The sequence below is a fragment of the Camelus dromedarius genome, chromosome 15, assembly GCF_036321535.1.
Source record: "Camelus dromedarius isolate mCamDro1 chromosome 15, mCamDro1.pat, whole genome shotgun sequence".
NCBI lineage: Eukaryota > Metazoa > Chordata > Mammalia > Artiodactyla > Camelidae > Camelus > Camelus dromedarius.
Genome location: NC_087450.1, coordinates 30,150,476 through 30,161,681, shown reverse-complemented (window position 1 = coordinate 30,161,681; position 11,206 = coordinate 30,150,476). Strand labels below are relative to the sequence as shown.

Sequence of the window (11,206 nt, the reverse complement as noted above, 5' to 3'; positions counted from 1 at the left end):
GCCAAACTCACAAAGAAGAAAAAAGAGAGAGCACAAATTAGCAAAATAAGAAAGGAAAATGGAGAAATTACAACAAACAAAATAGAAATACAGAATATCATACGAGAATATTATGAAAAACTATATGGAACCAAACTGGATAACCTAGAGGAGATGGACAAGTTTCTGGAAACATACTGTCCACCAAAACTGAATTAAGAAGAAGAATCTGAACACTTGAACAATCCGATCACTAGAAAGGAAATAGGAATAGCAATTAAAAACCTCCCTGCAAATAAAAGTCCAGGACCGGACGGCTTCACCGGGGAATTCTACCAAATATACAAAGAACTCATACCAGTCCTTCTCAAACTCTTCCAGACAATTGAAAAGGAGGGAATACTCCCAAACTCATTCTATGAAGCCACCATCACCTTGATACCAAAACCAGGCAAAGACACTACAAAAAAAGAGAATTATAGGCCAATATCACTGATGAACATAGACGCCAAAATCCTCACCAAAATTTTAGCAAATAGAATCCAACAACACATAAAAAAGATTATACATCATGACCAAGTGGGGTTCATCCCAGGGACACAAGGCTGGTTCAACATACGCAAATCAATCAGTGTAATACATCACATCAACAAGAGAAAGGACAAAAACCACATGATCATCTCAATCGATGCAGAAAAAGCATTTGATAAAATTCAACACCCATTTATGATAAAAACTCTCACCAAAGTGGGTATAGAGGGAACATATCTCAACATAATAAAAGCTATATATGACAAACCTACAGCCAGCATAGTACTCAACAGTGAAAAACTCAAAAGCTTCCCACTAAAATCTGGGACAAGACAAGGATGCCCACTATCACCACTCTTATTCAACATAGTCCTGGAAGTCCTAGCCACAGCAGTCAGGCAAGAGAAAGAAATAAAAGGGATCCAAATTGGAAAAGAAGAGGTAAAAGTGTCATTATATGCTGATGACATGTTACTATATATAGAAAACCCTAAAAGGTCCACACAAAAGCTACTAGAGCTGATTGAAGAATTCAGCAAGGTAGCAGGTTACAAAATTAACGTTCAAAAATCAGTTGCATTTCTTTACACTAACGATAAATCAACAGAAGAAGAAAGTAAAGAAACAATCCCCTTTAAAATAGCACCCAAAGTAATAAAACATCTGGGAATAAATCTAACCAAGGAGGTGAAAGAATTATACACAGAAAACTATAAACCATTGATGAAGGAAATTAAAGAAGACTTTAAAAAGTGGAAAGATATTCCATGCTCTTGGATTGGAAGAATCAATATTGTTAAAATGGTCACACTGCCCAAGGCAATCTACAGATTTAATGCAATCCCTATCCAATTACCCAGGACATATTTCACAGAACTAGAAAAAATCATAATAAAATTCATATGGAACCATCAAAGACCTAGAATTGCCAAAGCATTACTGAAGAGAAAGAAAGAGGCTGGAGGAATAACTCTCCCAGACTTCAGACAATACTATAGAGCTACAGTCATCAAGACAGCATGGTATTGGTACCAAAACAGACATATAGACCAATGGAACAGAATAGAGAGCCCAGAAATGAAACCACAAACTTTTGGTCAACTCATCTTCGACAAAGGAGGCAAGAATATACATTGGAATAAAGACAGTCTCTTCAGCAAATGGTGTTGGGAAAACTGGACAGCAGCATGTAAAACAATGAAGCTAGAACACTCCCTTACACCACATACAAAAATCAACTCAAAATGGATTAAAGACTTAAACATAAGACAAGATACAATAAACCTCCTAGAGGAAAACATAGGCAAAACATTATCTGACATACATTTAAAAAATTTTCTCCTAGAAGAAATAAAAGCAAGAATAAACAAATGGGACCTAATGAGACTTACAAGCTTCTGCACAGCAAAGGAAACCAGAAATAAAACAAGAAGAAAACCTACGGAATGGGAGAAAATTTTTGCAAGTGAAACCGACAAAGGCTTGATCTCCAGAATATATAAGCAGCTCATACGACTCAATAAGAAAAAAATAAACCCAATCCAAAAATGGGCAGAAGACCTAAACAAGCAATTCTCCAAGGAAGACATACAAATGATCAAAAAGCACATGAAAAAATGCTCAATATCACTAATTATCAGAGAAATGCAAATCAAAACTACAATGAGGTATCACCTCACACCAGTCAGAATGGCTGTCATTCAAAAATCCACAAATGACAAATGCTGGAGAGGCTGTGGAGAAAGGGGAACCCTCCTACACTGCTGGTGGGAATGCAGTTTGGTGCAGCCACTATGGAAAACAGTGTGGAGATTCCTCAAAAGACTAGGAATAGACTTACCGTATGACACAGGAATCCCACTCCTGGGCTTGTATCCAGAAGGAAATCTACTTCAGGATGACACCTGCACCCCAATGTTCATAGCAGCACTATTTACAATAGCCAAAACATGGAAACAGCCTAAATGTCCATCAACAGGTGACTGGATAAAGAAGCTGTGGTATATTTATACAATGGAATACTACTCAGCCATAAAAACCGACAACATAATGCCATTTGCAGCAACATGGATGCTCCTGGAGAATGTCATTCTAAGTGAAGTAAGCCAGAAAGAGAAAGAAAAATACCATATGAGATCGCTCATATGTGGAATCTAAAAAACAAAAACAAAAACAAACAAACAAACAAAAACAAAGTGTAAATAAAGGACAGAAATAGACTCACAGACAGAGAATACAGACTTGTGGTTGCCAGGGGGGCAGAGGGTGGGAAGGGATAGACTGGGATTTCAAAATTGTAGAATAGACTACACTGTATAGCACAGGGAAATATACACAAAATGTTATGATAACTCACAGAGAAAAAAATGTGACAATGAGTGTGTATATGTCCATGAATAACTGAAAAATTGTGCTGAACACTGGAATTTGACACAACATTGTAAAATGATTATAAATCAATAAAAAATGTTAAAAAAAAAAAAAAGAAAGAATTGATTTTGTGGTTCATATTGTGTTGGCAGTATGTGAGGGTTTCCATAGAGTTGTGAATTCTCTCTAATGGTACCTCAAATTTTAATGGTACCTTTAATTTTATTATGCTTTGTCTGGTTTACCAGATAAAAATCAGGATTCCCATTCTCAAGACTGGGAAGTTACCATTGTTGCGGGTCCTTTCTTCCTTTCCATTCCCCACCTGACTAGCCAGTATTTCTAGGTTCTGCTCATGGAATCTGGAGTACATCTTTGTCTGCTTTGAAAAAAGATTTTTAAATGTTCTAAATTAAACTTGGTGAGATATTTCCCCTAAGTGACTTCCCTCTGCCTGAGGAAATGGGAGTCACTTAGGGAAAGCATCTTTATCTTACTGCTATGTTCTCATGTTCACTGGATCCAAAGTGAACTAAGTCACAGCTCAGCCCCTGCCATTTATTCATGTGGAGGCTGGGGGAGGCATAGATGTGACCCTATTACAATAACAGGGTTGATTAGGAATGAAAGAGCTTCTGTTTTTCCAGATATAAGCTTTTTTTTTTAACTGCCAAATGTTTCCTCAAAAATTTAGTTCTCCATTTATTTTTAAAAATTTGGACAGAAAAGTTGAAAGAATAGTACAATAAACCATTCATATACGATCCACTTAGATTCACCAGTGGTTAACATTTGCTATATTTGCTTTCTCTTTCTCAGTCTCTCTCTACATGCACATGTGCACACACACACATGCACACACACAAAGATGTGCATTTTTTTTGGATGAGCCATTTGAAAGCAAGTTATAGACATCATTCTTCAGCCCTAAATTTCAGCATGTTTCTCCTAAGAATAAGCATATTCTCTTACAAAACCACAACACCGTTTCCACATCTTTTAAAAAGTGCCTTAATTTTATCTTTGTTCCAATCTATACTTAAATTTTCCTAATTGTCCCCAAAATGTTTTTTATAGCTATTTTACTTTTCCTAACTAGAATCTGACAGGAATTGTACTTTCCAAGGTTATGTCTCTTTAGACTCTTTTAAATTCTTTTAACCTAGATGAGTTTCCCCAATTTTGTTTGTGACATTGCTATTTTGAAAAATCCTGTACCGTTTTATTTCACAATGTCCACACTCTACATTTGTCTTTCTAGTATCATTTAACTTGTTCCTCTATCCCCTGTATTTCCTATAAGCTAGTATTTAGGTCTAAAGGCTTGACAGATTCAGGATGAAGGCTTTTGCCAAAAGTACTTCACAGCTAATATTTTGTAGTTCACACTGCATCATCTCAAGAGCACGTAATAGCCATTGCTCCACTCTCAGTGACAATAAATTTGATCACTTAGTTAAGACGGCATCTACCAGACCTCATCATTGTAAGGATACATTTTCCATTTTTAGTTAATTAGTAATCTGTGGGACGGTACTCTGCCACCTTGTAAATGTTTCTTAACAACTCTTCACCTGGTGATTTAATCATCCATTAACGGCCCTTGCTTAATAATATAAATACGTTGCAGGTTGCAAAATGGTTTTTCTAATTCTATGATCCCTTTAACGTGCATTAGCTGGCATTGTTTGTGTAAAGAAGTGCTTTGGTTTCCCCTTCCTTCCTTTTATGAATATTCCTATTAACTGGTGTATTTTTTAAAACTCAGCATTATTATCAATGACATTTATTTTAGTTTTTGTATTCAGGTTGTCCCACATTTGGCCAGTATGCACTGTTCATGCCAGCTCATGTGTCCTTTTGACATATCTTCCTCAGTTTTTGAGTAATTTCTTGCTTTCTGGCACAAAATGTTACAGGTTCACCTTGTACTTTCTCTGCTCAGAACTGGAATCAACCATTTTATTCAAGGATCCTCAGAGATTCTAAATGCATCCTTTTTTAAATTTTTCACTCCAAACTTTTAAAAAGTCATCATTCTTGGACCTAGAGATTATCTTACTAAGTGAAGTAAGTCAGTCAGCAAAAGACAAATATCATATGATATCACTTATATGTGGAACCTTTAAAAATGACACAAATGAACTTATTTACAAAACAGAAAGAGATTCATAGACATAGAAAACAAACATAGTTACTGGGAGGGAAGTGGGGAGGGAGGGATAAACTGGGAGTTTGGGATTGGCAGATACAAACTACTATGTACAGAACAGATAAATAACAAGATCCTATTATATAGCACAGGGAACTATATTCAATGGCCTGTAGTAACCTGTAATGAAAAAGAATAAATAAATACATACATACATACATACATACAATAAGTGAATATATGAAATGTATATATATATAAAATAAGTGAATCACTACACTTTACACCAGAAACTAATACAATATACTGTAAATCAACTATACTTCAATTTTTAAAAAATAGGGGAGGTGTATACATTATCAAAATTCATCAAAGCGTACGTCTGAAATACATGTAGTTTACTGTACAGGAACCATACCACAATAGAGGTATTTTAAAAAAATAAAAAATGGAGGGAAAAGTCATCATTCTGTATTTGTTTCACTCAGCCTATCAATAAACACTTCAGTGGCTCTCCCTAGGTCCTCAGTTTTTCTTCTCAGTGCAGCCTTTATCCTGGACGCTTGCTCTCAGTACTATCTCTGCATAGCTTTTAGTGTCTCCTTCAGGCCTCTTCCATGGTGTCATATCTGTGGGTGTAAAAAGTGAGCACTGAGTCAAACTGGAAAGTGGATAATCTCACAAAGCCCACCGGGACGCTGCAGGTGAAAGCCTAGACAAGCAGAGCCTGGGCAAGAGCAAAGCACCGAGCCCAGCTGGCAGGATGCAGCTTGGACTGCCCTTGACAGAGAGGCCCCATCTTCCCGCAGCCCCTACTCTCATCCTCACTACTGCTTGCTTCCTAGAAGGCAGAGAGCCTGGGGGACAGCAGAAGCTTTGCTTTAATCTCAGAGTTCAATGCTTGGGGTAGGGTGACCCCAAGATACGGAGAGAAAAAGGAATGTAGCTACTGTCTTAGATCCCCAAAGACCATTCCAATAGTCATATGAACCTACAGGGCTATCATTTTGGCTATTTGTACAGGAAGCGTCTTTGTTAATTTTTCTTTTGTGTTCATATTTAAATTTCTGTAATTGAATATATTCCATCTGGACTTTCTATATTTTTTAGTAGTAAAAAAAAAATCTGGAATACTATTATGTACCAGTGATGCCTAGTTACCTTCATCTTATTAAAACTCCTAATTGTGGTCCAAAGTTCTTCAGCTGTGTCTTTCTGTATCGAGTGGCATTATCTCTCGGGAAGCTCTGCACTATACTTTCCCTGCCCCAGCAAGTGCTTCATAGGCTATGTCCTCTTCTGTCTCTGAATCATTTGACATCATATAGAGGGCCCATCACTGCACAGGGACTTGGGAAATAGAGATTTGTATCCAAGTCACCACTAACCAGCTCTGTGATCTTGGGACAAGTTTCATAACCTCTCTGGACCTCAGATTGAACATCAGTCATGGAATCTCTTGATTTTAAGGTTCCGTTTAGTAAGAGGGAGCAGCAGGAGAGGAAGAGCAGATTGAGAAGCCAGTTTCCCTGACTCCCAATCTAGTCCCTTCTATACTACACACGGCTGACTCCCACCTCCATTCGCTTTAAAATTCTGCTAATCCTCTAACCAGCCATAGGAACTCCACTAACCCCTATCTTCCACCCTCCTCACCTTTCTTTGTGTGTTTTTTTTATCATGCCTGATTATAATAATAGTAGCTAATAATTTCCAAACGCTATATTCTAGGTTCTGTGCTAAGCCTTTTACATTTAGTATCACATTTAATCCTCGTGGCAAACTTTCAGGGTCAGTTCTACAACCATCCAAGTTTATAGATGGAATAACTGAGGCTTAAAGGATTTAAATTATTTTCCCAGTCACACAAGCTGGTAGATATCAGAATTAGATTTCTAGCTCATCTCTGTCTTACACCTGGACCTATCCACAGCACGTCTCTTGTCTGTGAATACAGTATTCAGTGGTTCATCCATTCATTATCCCGGTTCTTACTAAGTACCTACTAGGGCCCTGCACTGTTCTGGGCACTATGTGAAAGAAAAAGAAATGATAACCCCTGTTCTAACTGGAGATACAAAATCTATGAACATAAAACAACTAGAATACAATTCAAGGCAACATATATGATAGAGGAATTCCAAGTAGTTCTTTCTTATGTCAAGAGAATAAAATCTTTCCGAAGGCAGGGTTACAATCTATGTTTCTAGATACAGCAGGTTCCAGATATATAATGGTAATGATTTCTCATCACACAGAAAATAGAGGTTAGGATTGAAAAAGTAGGTTTATTGCTGAGAGTCCAATTTGAGTCCTATGTTCATATAGAATTTGTGGATCCCACTAAAATGGCATCAACAACCTATCAGCCATGAGAAAAGTTGATTACTTACTATATGCTAGGTAGAACAGTGGACGCCTGGAAGATAAAAAGACAAGGAAGACAGTGGGAACACTCAGACCAATTAGAGGTAAAGCCAGACTGAGCTGTGTGTCATATCTCATCGCTGATGTGATCAGAAGGGGCTGGGCTTTAGGATTATCTGAAGCGTTTTGGGAAAAGAGAATTATCTTCCAATGGGAAGCAGAGAATGGCAAACATGGGCACTGGGTGGGTTTAAGAAGAGGAGAGAAAGTTTTGGATTTGAAGTGAGGGCTTAGTAGGCCAGGCAGTCCACCAGCCTCCCACCACCCTCTACATCAAGGGGCAGGCTCCCTTAAGATGGGAATTTGATTTGCTTTCATTGCACTGGTCTGTACTGACTCAGTCCTAAGTTGCTACACATTTATAAGTGAATAGTTTACTATTTCTACTCTTTTGCTAGACTTTGGAATTACTGAGTCACCTTAAAATCCTAAAGTCAGTAAATCTAAAATCAGTTGATCTGAGACACCAAAGTCTCTTCACTGGAAACCACTTTAAAGTTCTTGAATTATGGAGTGAACATATCACTGTCATTAACAGTGGAATCATTTCTTCCAAAACTGATGTTGGTTGCTAATCCTTTCCACTAGAACTTTGTATCCTTCAATCTGTAGTTTTATGATGCAGTAAAATAACCACCACGACAACAAATGGGGTTTCCTGGGGGGAGGAAATTCAGGCAATTAGCTTTTCTAGCCCTTTAGACAATAGCTTTAATACATTAAAATATGCCTACTGGTCTGGAGAAAATGAAAATGAATGGCCTCCCAAGGTCCTCTCCAGTCTTAGCATCCTAAGATTCTTCATGTCAATACTAATTCCCCTTTCAGTATTTTCATTTGCACCGTGTACTATTCCAGTAGGCACTGGGCTGTGAATGTTACAACCCTTTTGCAAAAGGATTGAAACTGAACAGGTTTTTACAATACGGCAGACTTCTGGAGGGCAGGCTTCCCAGAGGCTCCACTTTCCTGACAGACTGCCCCTCTCTACAAGGGTCTGCTCTATGTAGCTTTCTGAATTGCAAATGCAAAAATTTCCCCTGATTTTGAGGGCAGTGTGTTGGTGGCTTTGTGGTACGCAATGACCTAATACCCGGGGAGTCTGTTACCATGCGACCAAAGCTGAGGTCAATTATGATTCCCCATCAGTGACCCACAGCAGCTCTCATGCCTTTTACTACAGTCTATTTTGAAGAGCAGACACTTTAACATTTTTAAAGGGAACCAGAATTATCATTCAGATGATAAACTGCCACGTAGACAGACATTCTCTTATGATTCATTGAAGTGCAGGTCTTAAGAGGTTATACATTCTGTCTGAGTGTATTAAAGAGAATGAAGACAAATAGATCAGAGAACAAATCAAGCGTCGCACATCAGAGATGCCAACCTCAACAGAATATTCTTCTAATTTTAATATATGGGCTATATAACCCAGGGGACAAAAACATGTTTTATTCAGGAAAACAACAAATCAAGTAGTCTCTCTATAGAAAGCCATTTACAGGTCATTTGGAAATTGAATCCATAATCTTTAATAAAGCCCATTTATACCAACGATGAAGGAGTCTCAAATAAATAAAACTGAAAGCAATGATAAATTAGCTTCCTAGGCTTTATGTGTTTATAACATTGTAATCATTCAAACCCACTGAAGTCAAATTTGTTCTACCAATTTCCTAAATTCAATCCAATGAGCTCCTGGTTCTTATACAAAACCAATTCATATTGTCAAGTGACAGCAAGAAAAATTAATAATATGCTGGGTTTTACTATCCTAAGGGACTTTACTAAGTGAAAGTAATAACATAAGCTCTTACTATCCAGAAATCTATTATTTAGATGTAAATTCTAGCCACATGCTCCGATACCCTTAAAATGGCAATGAAATAAAAAGCTGACCCTGGGGAATATGTCATACCCAACATATTGAAAAGGATCCCTAGGGCCTTCGTCAGGAAATAAAGAGCTATGCTAGAATTTTATTGAAAAAACTGTGATGACAAAGCCCTTTACATTAAAAATCATAGTTCATCAACATCATCGAATCAATGGCTGGAAATGAATGGAGAGGGTCTCACTTCGCTCTCTGCCTGGCACCCAACTTTGGGTAATGCACTCACATTACCAGCTACAAATCAGGTCAGGAGATTGCTCAGAAAATTCCCTATGATGACAAGGTTCCTTCTCGGCAGAGACCCAAGCCAGGCTGAAGCTTCCCTGCTGCTGCAGGCTGTAGCCCTACTTCTCACTGATCCACTGTCAATCTCTGGGATGCCAGCTTCCCCCAGAAATGCCAAAATGCCTTCCTTCATAGAAGCTCAAACACATGCAGTGTTTCTCAGCGCTGGGGCTGCAAAGGCCTCCAAAACGTTGATTCCTCCTAAGTCCGCTTATAAAATGCTGGTGAGGTATTTTTCTTAACTAGGATTTTCGGACAGAGGTTGCTGTTTGAAACCAAGACCTGGGGCAGCAAAAGGCAGATCCAAGACAGGCTCCATAGAAGCCAGGCAGCTCATTCGTTCCACTCTGCCTGCTTTTCAGTTGAGGGAAGGGAGGGATGATGATTCCTCAAGGGGAAATGTAGGAGGAAAGGTAAATAGTGCATGTGAACTGCTGAGAGCTGCCTAGAGAAAGGTGTATTCTCCCCTTCCCAATCATCGGGCGAATATTTACGGAGCCAGACTCTGTGAGAAGCATTATAGGGAGGTGGGCAGGGGCCTCACAGACCTCAGGGTTCAGACTGTGGAGGCCTTCCGGTTCACTGAACTAGTAGGGCTGGGGAATGGGAAAAAAGGATTTCCGAGGCAGGAAAACCTGGTCTGAATGCTCTGGCACCACAAGATAGTCCTTGCCTTTGAGTGAGTCACTGACTGTCTGAGCTTCAGTTTCCTCGTTGTTCAGTGAAGGGTAACAGCATCTGCGCTGGAGGGTGACTCTGAGAGTGAGACTCAGTGTGTGTCGACTGCCTGGCAATGCGTAAACCTGTTTTTCATCATCCTGCCCTCACTGTCCCCGCCCTTCTTGGCTCCATATTGGACAGGACGTTCTACATCCAGTAGTGCAGCCCTTCCTCTCTTTCCTTCCTGGGGCTTGTCTTATTTCCATGTCAAAGTTGCCAGGTTCTTGAGAGCAGGAGCTCCACCCTGCCTAGCTCTGCATGTCTCCCGGGACCAGCCCCAGCTTCACTGTGGGCTCCTGAATCACACACAGATCGCCCACTCAGAAACCGAGGAGAAAGAAGCCAGACCCTCTCTCCCCCTCTCTTTCTCTCTCTTTCTCTTGCCTTCTCTGGGCAGTCAGGCCTGCAGCCAGAAGAAAACCAGCACCCCCCAACCCCCTATCACTTCCTGCAGCCTCCACACGCCTAAGCCATGGCAGAGAGGACAAGACAGCCACTCTAGACCACAGCTGCTACACACGATCCCTCTCCAGCCTCCTGAGCTGCACCCCACCTAAGTTCCCTTAGGGGAGCCCATAGGGTGGGGGTTGAGGGTGGGGGGCTAGGAGAGGCACCACTCATGCAGGAGTTCAGAGAAAGAGTTCTCAGCTACTCGTCAGTCTTTCCCCTCCCCTAGCATTAAATCAAGACAGTGGCCCCAAATTCACAGCACCACTCTTTCTTGTGGGTAAAATCAGGGGAACGAACTCCCTTTCCTGAGCACTAGTGGTCTACACAGGCACAGTACTTACGGTGTGTGATAATTTATAGAGGCTGGTTTAGTTCATTCTTAGAACATGAGGAAA

The 11,206-nt window shown here is 39.7% G+C and overlaps 1 long non-coding RNA gene across 1 annotated transcript in view; it reads right to left on the bottom strand.

Moving 5' to 3' along the window:
* Window positions 1–5,327: 5,327 nt before the first annotated feature.
* The window catches only part of LOC116157474 (uncharacterized), a 101,419-nt gene continuing 95,540 nt past the window's right edge, over window positions 5,328–11,206 (bottom strand). Inside the window, exon 3 of the long non-coding RNA XR_010384191.1 lies at window positions 5,328–5,661. This is a non-coding gene — a long non-coding RNA (uncharacterized LOC116157474). The remainder of the gene's footprint in view (window positions 5,662–11,206) is intronic.